Genomic DNA, 11,004 nt, shown 5'->3' with positions numbered 1-11,004 from the left:
CAGTTTGCAGAAGGTTCCACGTGTAGCGTGGGAACTAAAGGTTGCCACTGCAGTTTGCAGAAGGTTCCACGTAAAAGGAAAAGCACTTAGTCTAAGACGAGGTTGTTATCGAAGCATGAGGATTCCGGCTACGTTGGCTAGCAGCTCAAGCTGATCGACAGGGCTCGCAAGACTGCAAAGGCCGCTGGGGCCCTGGACTGAGGGCTCCACCTACGCTGCGAGAAATAACCCTTATACAATACAGTTTTTCATTCATTCATTCATTTAGTCAAACACGGCCGCATTTGTAACGGCTTATTTGCAACCCCGCCGCTCGCCGGCTCCCCCGCCGTCCCCTCCGGGAGAAAGATGTCCCGGGTGGGTCCGACGTTTAGAACAAACGACAGGTTCACCAAAGCCGTTCTCACGCAGCGGACGGCCGTTTCACCCCGTAAACAGCAGGGGGGGGGGGGGGGGGGAGGGAGAAAGGTCTTTTGTAGACGCCACCACCTGCACTCGTGGCGCTGCAACCACGTCGACGGTAGGGAGCCTACATGTCGCGCCCCCTCCCGGCTTAGGGTGGTGACTTCCTTTGACACAGCACATGCCGCCTCCCGCTAAGACCCATGTTGCCAGCGCGTGTGTTGTCATGGTTACGGGAAGACGCCGCGCCATCTTGTTCCCCGCCGTGCATAGGCGCGCATTAGCTGCTGCAGCAGTTGCGTCTTCATCGCCGTTCATCGTTGAGTGGGACAGTCATATGTTGTCGGTTGTTGCACTAAGTGCGCCAGGAAGCTTACGCAGCAGCAATGCCCGGGTGTTGCGTTCCGCAGTGCTCGAACCACTGCAGGAAGGGCACACGGATGTTTCGTTTCCCGGCTGACTCCAACCGAAGAAAACGTTGGCTGGCACAAGTAAAGCGAGACTGCTGGGAACCCACTGCTGCTTCTCGCATATGTTCTGTGAGTACCGTACCTTTTTCTCTTTTGTTACCTGCTCGCTTGCCATGTTTGGTGTACTGTGCTTCACGTTTACGATAATTAAACCACGGACGCCTCGAACGGCGTGCGCGGCGTGGGTTTGATAACAGGCTACGCATTGCGGGCGTGGGTGCAATCTTCTCGTTAGTTTTTAGATGCGCTGGCGGCGTGTCTCGAGCACCAAGGGCGAGAAGCAACGGTTCGCATTCGCCCTCGCTGACTGTAATTCTCACGCGAGTGCACTCACGATATATTGGCGCCCGCTTCCTTGTTTGCGCTGTAATACATGCGCCAAGACTCATGTCAGAGAACATGACTGAGGTAGTGAAAATAAATTTCTACATCTCTCTGACATTGTACGCGTTCGCTGTTTCGTGAGCGCTGTGGTCGGAGGAACTTATTTTCAGTCAGGTCTGGTTATCTAGGCACCGTTCTGCTGTACGACGCTATTCGGTAGAAAAAGATTGGAAACCCAAGATCAGACTAAAAGAACCCATTTTGTATATGCCCGGTTACTGGCATGCATATGAAGCCTTTAGGAAGCCCTTATCCAGTTTTTTTAGCTTGACACTATAGCCTGGTAAAAGACTGCATGTGAAAACATTACAGCAGGTAGAAACAGCTCTGTAGTTGTAACGCTAGTCATGTTCCGGTTTGCAGCATTTGTCACAGTTATGTGCAGGTATGAATATACTTCTTGATGCTTATGAAGTACTTGCTGCCATTCATTTCAGGCACATTTTGAAGAAACAAGTTTCGAGCAAAACAGACAGGATGGCTTAAAGAAGCTAAGGCCAGATGCGGTTCCCACACTTTTTACTTATCGAGGTAAGCTTCTAATTTTGATCCATCTCTTAAATACAACTCTGCCTCATTCATATGAAATGTTTGCAAAGAAATTTGTCTACACGTATACGGTAGTGCTGTGGTTGCTTTGTGCAAGCTCAAAAATGTGCGCTCATCTGCTTTTAGAAGGCTGCAAAGAAAGGTTCATCACCATCAGCATTTCAAGGTCCATAGCAGGACGAAGCCTATCCTACTGACTTCCCTTTAACCGGTTCCTGTGCCATCTGTGGCCACATTATCCACACAAACTTCTTGGTCTATTGATATGGCTTTTATATCCAAAGCATTCCTACAGCGCATGTTTGCATCAGCATCTAGATCCCTAGCTAGAAATTTGTTGGGATCCATGCAATTAATTTCTTGTAAAACTAAATCGCGGGCATAAAAAAAATATGTATATTGCACGTTATTGTAGGATCATGCATTAGAACAGCACCTTCAAACATAAAATCACCTTAAGCCGTGTTTTAACGGGTTCTGCATTACCTCTGGCTCATTTTTCACTGTAGATTGAAAAAAAAAAATGAATGAATGACAATTGAAATCTTCCGTGTAAGCCATAAAGGTATAAAGTATGGCACTAAACAAAACTTTTGCCACCTAACTCTCTGCCTACCCCTACTATATTTGCTTTTCTTGAACACCCACTGCTTCTCTAAGGGACTACTGTTTATCTTCTCTACACATTACATGCACTCATATATATATGATACTAAGATCCAAAACGTAACACACAGATATAGCCTTGTATTCAAAGAGCACAAGGCCACCTATAGTGTGTTTATACTTTGTAAAGCATCGTTTTTTCTTTATAATTCACCCGACGCCTGCGAGAAAGGGGACGTCTAGAATCAAACAAATATCGTGTAGCAGACTGCATTCTGTGCTTTCTCATTTGTTCTATGTCACCTGGCACAGAAGCTAAAATGGCAAAATTCAGGACGATTAGTAATTCTAGTTGCATCAATGGTACCTCAGCTGCTAACACAACCTGCTGTTGAGCACAATTTTGCACGACTGAATCATTGCCAGTCGTAGCATGCTTTCCGACGCTGTTAAATATGCACTGGCGGTAAGAAATCTAAAGCCCCCCAGTACAGCTTTGGGATCTTAAAACCCAACTGATATTACTACTCCTGAAGTTTATTTGGAAGTTTTATGCAGGTACTAGGTTGCTCTTCTGTAAATGCAGAATTTCTGCAGTTCTTGAGTGTAGTGCTACCCTATTGACTGAATTTTTTATTTCAGCCATCCCGAAACACCGGAAGCCTCCGAAGAAGCGGTCTTGCTTTCGTCCGGCCACGCCAACGCAAAGCCCAGTACTTGACCCCACTGGAAATGAACCATGTGGTAGTGCTGCTCTAGAGCCTGTCTTCGCATCAACAGCCGAACAAACACAAGACTCGGCTTTGAGTGACAGCATGAGTTCCCAGGACACTGTCAGTCCACTACAATGTGCTCAGGTACCAGGGTATGATCTACCTTTAACAACCACCTTGCTGCCGCCCAAAGCTGTCGACACTGTTATCTATGCAGACAGCGTTGCCCATTCCTTTCTGAGAACAGATAAAGCCAGTGGGGAAGATTCCACTGATGCAAGTCGACTTCCTCTGCCCGCAGCTTCACCCATGGAGGCCGAATCCTTAAGCGCTCAAAGGTCACAGCATAGTAATGAGCGATCAAGTAAAGAAATGCTGGGAAGTTGCATCGCTGGGAGTGGCAGATGAACGGCAGTTAACCGTGGCTTAATCGGATTGACCGCGTTGTCATGAAAATCGGTCACCGCTATTGGCTGGAGGGAAACGGTCGGTGGGCATATGCCACTACTTCCTTGGGTTGTACCCGAATATAGCACTCTGACACTTTCACTGTGTATGTCGTGTGTACTTTGCTCGCCTGTAAATTGTTCACGTCTTTCAGCATATTTTTATGTCACCTCTCTGTAGCAAGCTGTTGCTTGCAAATTGTGTGCACTAACCAATGAAGCTGCTTTGCTTCAGTCAGCATTTGGAAATAGCAAACTGATTTACAGTGCGCGCCACTAGTGTGTTCATCAAAGGTGAAGTTTTTAGGAGCAAGTGTTGGAACTAGATGCAAATGTGTAAACCACTGTTTCAAGTCTTTTGTGAAGTGCGTAACAGTCTTATTTTTGTGGCTGGAGCATCACTACCATGCCTTGCATTATTTAGGGGCTGTAAAACATACGCTCCCACAGAGTTGCCGTGGTGTTTCTCATTATCATTTGGGTTGTTTGCATTACTAGTCCTGCTAATTTAGCCCATTTGTTGTGTCCTCTGTACGGCACTCATGCAATTTGTTCATGGCTATCAGTATATTTTGTTTTATGTAGAAGTGTTCATTGAGCAACGAAGCTGCTTTACTTCGGTCAATGTTTAAAAATAATAAGCCTGTTTGCAATTACACCATAAGTGTGCGCACCAGATATGTTTTACAGGAGTGACTGATATGTGTACAAAAATTTCACTGGTTTCACAGATGCTGATAATGGAAGAATGTAATTTCATATGCACTTTAGCTGGCTGCGGATGCTTATATATTCTGTCAGTTTGCTTGAGAAAGAATATGAGCACCTCCCCTTTAATTGACAGTTGCCAGAAGTGTGTCGGCAATAAAAGAAGCTTCTTGAATGTTTACACGAAGGCGTCTGAAAATGTCATTTGGTTTCTTGATTTTAGGTTTTCTCACTTGTCCCATTGTTTGTATTGCTCCTCTTTCTCTGATTCCATTCCAGCAAGTCTCATGTTACACTCTGAACATTTTAGCCTCCTACTGAACACCCTGTGTAAGTTAGTTTCACAGCACACGTGGAAAAATGGTAGGCAATGTGAAATGAAGCACTGCTTTAATGTTAACTCAATGGCAATCTGTACAAAACTAAGACGCTTACAACACTCGATCTTAATTTGTTAACATCAGCCTCAAGATTCCCTAAATTTTTTTAAGTATGTTTATACCTTTTGCTGAAGCTACAGTGTGCTAGTATGGGGTTGCATAGCTCATTGCGTAGAGCATGTGTAATTGCTCCCAGAAGAGCAAAATGCACAAACTAATGGTACATTGCACACGCAAATGCCATTGTGATGTCGGTAATAGAACTACTGGGGCACTTAAGTCTCTTCCCGTGCTGTGAATGCATAAGCATTAGGTGCTACTGTTTTGCTTCTGTTGCGTGGTTTTATTTTAAACCTACATAGACCAGCGTTAGCTCGGTTTACCGTTCCATTTTCGATTCTACTCATCGAGACCTTTCAACGATATATGACGATGCTATAACATTAGGTTCAATTTTAAATCAAATAACCAATTAATGGTAATTAAGACTTGCGATTACTCCGGTGGAATTATACTCGACATAAGCTATCCAACGATATATAGCTTGATGATGGAGCATAACGATTGATTTTTAATCACGGTTATCTAATTAATGGTCGGTAAGACAAGATTAGTTCAGTGCAATTGTACTCAACATCAGCTATCCAGCGACTTAGTGATGTAGCGTAAATTTCGATTACATTACAATTAACTAATTACCGGTAATTAATTGAGACCTACAATTAGTCCGGTGCAGTTATACTCGACATAAGCTATCCAGCGATAGAACACTTGCGGCGATTATGCCCGACATAAGCTACACAGCCACTACGGCCACATTCTGTACAGGCCGCGCATGAACCAAGTAATTGATAAGCATTAAAAAGTGGGCCTGCGTAATCTTTTGATTACCGTCATAACATTAAATTCTGAACGCCCAACACCTAAGCTCGGTTAGTGCTCATCGTGAGGAGGAACCCTTTTTACGTAATTGATAAGCGCTGCCTTTTGGCGTGATGACGCGCGCAGAGGAGAGACCCGTTCGGAGTGTAATGCACCGTCGCTGAGAACTGCTCTATGTCGTCGGAACGGCGTCATCTGTTGGTACTAACTTCGAAAGAAACGCCGATAAACTAGAATATAAACTAATGTTGTAGATCGCCCCTGCGACCACGCCACTGAAAGCCGGGGATGCTCTCTTCAAGGGGAACAACATGGCTGCCCGTCATGTTTAGCGGCCGTTTTCGGCAACACTGGGAGAGATGTCACCACCCTAATCCAGGCGGCATGTAGGCTCCCTAGTCGACGGCCCTTTGAAGCCTCTGTCGATTGATGCTTCTCAGTGGCTTGAATATTCTTGGCACGTTGGCGTCTCCAAACGTAAAAGCTCCTCCGCGGCCAGGACAATCTCGATCGGCCAGTGGTCACAATCACTGGTCGAGGAGAGATGACTTGAGTTGTAGCGTGGGAGGCCCTTCTTCATCTTGTCTGCAAGCACAGAGCAGAGTCCAAAACCTCGGACAACGGAGGCATTAGTCGAAACCAGCCACTCAACATTGCGCCACTACCCAGGCAGTGCACGAAATTCACTCGAGAGCCGCCAGGCTGTTATGCAATACTACTGCATTGTCGACATTAACGTAAGCACAAAATTTTGTAGCTGACAGCAATAGTCTTGGCTACTAAGATCGGCTTCCATGTCTGCCAAATTCGCTGCCAAAGCCCGATTCGCCGAACACGTCTTGAAGAGGGGTGGCAATTTTGGAAGCAAAACTAGAATAAACAAACAAATTGGCACCTCAATTGTGCCCGAATTTAGGGTCAAGAGAGCGTCCGCGTCTCATCTGATATCGCCAGACAGACTGCCAAGTTGTACAATACGCGGTGGTGCGTCAAAGCGTACAAATTTGATTAGAAACTCTATTCCTTATCAACCAAAGCTCTGATCCCCTTATACCACCGGAATACCGATAGATTGCTTAAAATTTGGCCCTCGGTCAAGTTAATCCACTGGCTCTTTTCAAAGAAGCTTGACGGTCAAGTCTAATAATCAACTGTTCGAGTTGAACTCACAAAGATGCGACTGCGCATCGCAATCCTTACTCCGTCCCGTACTAGCGAGAGACTTCTCCTAAACTCAATGAGTCAGTCATGCGCCTCGTCACTATCACTTGTACAGAAAGCTGCTACAGCTGTTCTCCACAGAATTCTGCAGCCTCACTTCATTCGCGTAATCTTTGAATACCAAAATCGGCTAGCCAACCTAGTGCCGCTAAACACAAGTACACTCTTTGCCTTCGCCTGACATTATCAACACTGCCGTTATGCAGCGAAAAGCACTTGGTATCTCGGCCAAGTCTTATATGTCTGAATGTACTAAATATATAAAAGCAAACCTGTGCGAAATTTTTCAAACACAAAAAAAAAACTTGCTACCTCTCAGTGGTTCTACCTACGCAAAGAGCTCAACGACTGTTCAAGAACTGTGTTCGCTGCACTCCTGTGAGTGCCTTTGTCAATTGGTACCATCCCAAATTAACGCATGTACTTTCTAACTGAATGGCACAATAACTGTTAAGAAAACAGTAACACCTAATGAAATCCAAATCTTTAACGTAAAACAAAGTAGCATTTCCTTCCCAGATTTTACACGCACACAACCGAAAGAGGAATAATAATAAAAAAAAACACCTACTTCGAATGGCTACGCGGGGTGAAACATGGCTCACCACCCCCGCATCGAAAGGATTATTCTTTCAGCCGCGCCCGCCGGGGTCGCGCTCTGACTGATTGTACTGCTGTCAACTCGTGACAAAGGGCAACTGAAAAAAGACATTCCTGATTGCTACTGTCATCTCCACAGCCCCTCGACGAGCTCAGAAGGCCCCGGTAGCCCATGCAGTGCCGATAACCGATTCCGGGCGACGGACAGCGACCGGAGCGAGAAGCTGCTCTCTGTTCTCGCCCCAAGCAAGCCCGCCTACCCTTTCGCCCTGCGCGCTTCCTCGAATAGAGTGCGGAAAATGCAGGACGCATCCTTCTCCAGAGCGCGCGCTGAACATGCCTGCGTGCGCGGTCTCTGTTGCTCGACCCCTGCGCTCGCATGCGCCGGGTGTCCCGCGATCTAGCGCCTTCTGATCTTTCGGGTAGATTTCCTTTCTTCCTTACCGCCTTACTATTAGGTCGGGGGGGCTCTGTGTCTTCCCGCTGGCCGATGCCCTTTGAAAAGCCTGGCCCCTGTTCTGCTATGTGGACGCGCTGTTCCCTTTCTATTACTGCGGTCGCCTTTAGGAGCACCTGCGCGTGCCCTCTGACCAGTAACTGTAGCTGCAAGATTACAAGGTCCAATGCGGGAAGGGTTTTCTTTTCCTTCTGCCGCATTTTCATGTATGCTAACATTAGCACCTGTCTGTGCAGCTAAGTTTAGGGCTTGAAATTTCAACCGCTTTTGCTTGGTCCTTGCCCAATACCTTTTTTTCGCCTAGACACTTCTGTTTGCACCTCCTGACCACAACTAGATTAATCTAGTTTTTCTGCTCATAGACCATTGTCCAATTGCAAACTGGCCGCTTTGCCTTCGCAGGTCAGCTCCACACTGCTGACAGACGGACCTTCCGCTGCACCCGAGTTGGGCAGTTCGCTTTCCTGAAAGCAGTCCTCAACCGACCGCTTATCGGCCTGAGCGCTTACCCCTGAAACGCCCTGCTCGCCTGCAATGGAGCTTTCCTCCTCTGTCTCCCCGTGGCTTTCGATACAGCGTTTCAACATTACAGCTCCGCAATCTTCATGATGGTTGTGCGCTGTTTCACAATACTGTTTTACGTCGTCACGTCTGTCCAACTGGAACGATCCGGCCTGACTCGCTCTCTCTGGAGTCTTGGCTCCCGAGATCTCATCTTCCAGTTTCTTTATTTCATACGCGAGCTGCAACCTTCTGAGCTCTCGTTCCTCTCGCTCGGCCGCTAGTTGTTGGCGCTCATTTTCCTCTTTCTTTCGGTCATTTTCTTCTTGCTTTCTCTCATCTTCCTTTCTCTTTCGCTCTGCATGGAGGAGTTCCCAGGTATCGATAATTATTCTTTCCTCGGCGGTTTCCAAGAGCTATTTGCAAATGTCCGAGTTTTTGATCTTAACCCCTACGTCTACACCCAACTCTTCGCACAATGACAGCAAATCTGTCCTTAGCAACTTCATTAGATCCATGTTTGCTGCTCTGAGCCTTGACTTTGCTGAACAACTGTTGACGTGACCTACACACACTTGTCTCACTGAACAACTTCCCTCGATTCCCAGCAGTTCAAAGTATTAACCCAAACATTTGAAGCCTGGCGATTCTCAAGCAAGTTCAAGCACTCACCCGCAGAAGCAACACCACGCCGCATGGTCGATCCTACCGCTGCCACCAGTTGTGTGGGGCTCCAAGTTCAAAGCAGGCCACCGGTGTTGGGGAATTGCGCTTCGATCCCACCGCTGCCACCAGTTGTTAGGAGTGGGGCTCCAACCCCATAGCAGGCCACTGGTGTTGGGGGATTGCTCTTCGATCTCACCGCTGCCACCAGTTGTTAGATGCGGGCCCCTGGTTCTCCTTTGCCGTCTCTCGCCAAGGTCGGTGTCCCCGGGTTCCGGATCGGGAGACTGCTGTTGTGGGTGAAGAAGAGATGAGGTCTTCGAGGTGAACAAGAGACTGAAAGGGTTTATTTACATTTTTACATAGTTCGAAAGAGTGAATCGGGAGCTGGCTCATCACACGCCAGATCGCTGCTTAAATAAGGTCCGCTGTCCTCAGGTCCCTAGTTCGGGAATTTAGTTCATTAAAATTGCGTCGAATCACTGTGATGTAGATCACGTGTCCAGTCTTTAGGATCCGCCTTCCAGGACGCCCAACAACACACTCTTGCTACTTCTGGCAAGTTATAGTCCGCGCTGTCCAGGCTGCAGTGATGAATAGCCCCAAGCGGGTCCCAAGCAGCGTCGAAGGTCAGCCACCTACACTTCACAGCGGTAGCGTGGGAACTAAAGTTTGCCACTGCAGTTTGCAGAAGGTTCCACGTGTAGCGTGGGAACTAAAGGTTGCCACTGCAGTTTGCCGAAGGTCCCACGTAAAAGGAAAAGCACTTAGTCTAAGACGAGGTTGTTTTCGAAGCACGAAGATTCCGGCGACGTTGGCTTAGTCAAACACGGCCGCATTTGCCACGGCTTATTTGCAACCCCGCCACCTGCCGGCTCCCCCGCCGTCCCCTCCGGGAGAAAGTTGTCCCGCGTGGGTCCGGCGTTTAGAACAAACGACATGTTCACCAAAGCCGTTCTTAGGCAGCGGACGGCTATTTCACCCCGTAAACAGCAGGGGGGGAGGGAGAAAGGTCCCTTGTAGACGCCAACACCTGCACTCGTGGCGCTGCAACCATGTCGACGGCCCTTTGAAGCCTCAATCGATTGATGCTTCTCAGTGGCTTGAATATTCTTGGCATGTTCGCCTCTCCAAACGTAACATGGCCAAGGCAATACGCAAAACCTGCTGCTGCTTTTCTTTTAAGGAAGCAGTTAGAATAAAAAAAAATGGTCTGAGCTGAACGAATGAACAGAATATACCACTTTAATTTTAAAACACTCACTTCAGCCTCCTTTAGCACAGCAGCGGGTGCTAAGCCTGAACGACAGCTTCACCTTTGGGCTGCACCGTGTAGCTGCGTCCCTGCTGCTTTAAGCTTTCGCTCCTTTGGTGAAAAATGGTGCCTTTGCTGGAAAAGCCTAAGAGGAATGCCGTCCGGCTGGGGTATTAGTCTCTCCTTTATTTTTTCCCTTACGGCGGGGTTCAGGTGTCCACCGATATGCGAGGCAGGTACTGCGCCATTTCCTTTCCCCAACAACCAATTTTCAATTTTCATTCCACACTCTCTAGAAGCACGAAAGCTTAGATCATCGATGGCAGCGGTGCCACTGGGCTCCGCAGGCGCTCGGCCTCCCTGCGCCATCGGCTACAAACTTATGACAAAGACTGTACGTGTGCCGGAAATCGGAAAATGCGCCTACTAGTGCGAGCGCACTAGAAGGAACATTTCCTTAAAGAGTCACCTAATCGCTAATCGGCAGGCCGTGGCAATTAAAAAGAAATAGAGGACTCGAAATAATTACTAGCTATCTATGAACGTGTCCATAATAAGTGATCTCCGCCGCAGCAGACAGCTTGTTCCTGGTAACATCTTCATTTTGTGGACGAGCCAGTTTTCTGGAATTTTGAGAGCGTTGGTTGAAACACCCGTTATAATAGCATTATCTTACCGGTAGTCGCATAAGGGCAGAAACATTGAGGATAATGAAAAGGTTGATGGTTTATGGGGGCTTCACGTCCCAAAGAGACTCAGGCTATGAG

At 47.4% G+C, this 11,004-nt stretch overlaps 1 long non-coding RNA gene across 1 annotated transcript; it reads left to right on the top strand.

The window, feature by feature from the left end:
• The first annotated feature begins 747 nt into the window (after positions 1-747).
• LOC144094160 (uncharacterized) lies at positions 748-4,736 on the top strand. The gene is made up of 3 exons (XR_013306458.1): positions 748-941; positions 1,694-1,787; positions 3,054-4,736. It is a non-coding gene; the product is annotated as an uncharacterized LOC144094160 (long non-coding RNA).
• Positions 4,737-11,004: the final 6,268 nt, after the last annotated feature.

This window comes from Amblyomma americanum, chromosome 6 (genome assembly GCF_052857255.1).
Source record: "Amblyomma americanum isolate KBUSLIRL-KWMA chromosome 6, ASM5285725v1, whole genome shotgun sequence".
Taxonomy (NCBI): domain Eukaryota; kingdom Metazoa; phylum Arthropoda; class Arachnida; order Ixodida; family Ixodidae; genus Amblyomma; species Amblyomma americanum.
Note: the sequence above shows the minus strand (reverse complement) of the source record. Positions and strands in the feature narration are given on the sequence as shown.